A 312-nucleotide genomic window follows, 5' to 3' on the forward strand; every position below is an offset into this window, starting at 1 on the left:
CACAGATCACAATCTTCAAGACCCTGATCGCAACTCAAGGCAAACTATATGTAAGCAGACTGTATGAACAGTTGTAGCTTATGCTTCACAATTACCATTCACATCCAGATGTCCCATTCAAGGGTGTTCCTCATCATTACCCTCATTCTATCCCCACTAGAAGCCTTTTAAACCTCAAAAAGGCTATTTTTTTCTACTGTGAAATGCAGATCTATCAGGATAAGCATTCATTTTAAAATGGCTAAAATTCCATGGCATTGTCTTAGAACAGTGTACCAGCATGCAGAGGAAAATCACCACATGCTTGATATC

The sequence above is a fragment of the Lepisosteus oculatus genome, chromosome 19 (genome assembly GCF_040954835.1).
Source record: "Lepisosteus oculatus isolate fLepOcu1 chromosome 19, fLepOcu1.hap2, whole genome shotgun sequence".
In the NCBI taxonomy this organism is placed as follows: Eukaryota; Metazoa; Chordata; class Actinopteri; order Semionotiformes; family Lepisosteidae; genus Lepisosteus; species Lepisosteus oculatus.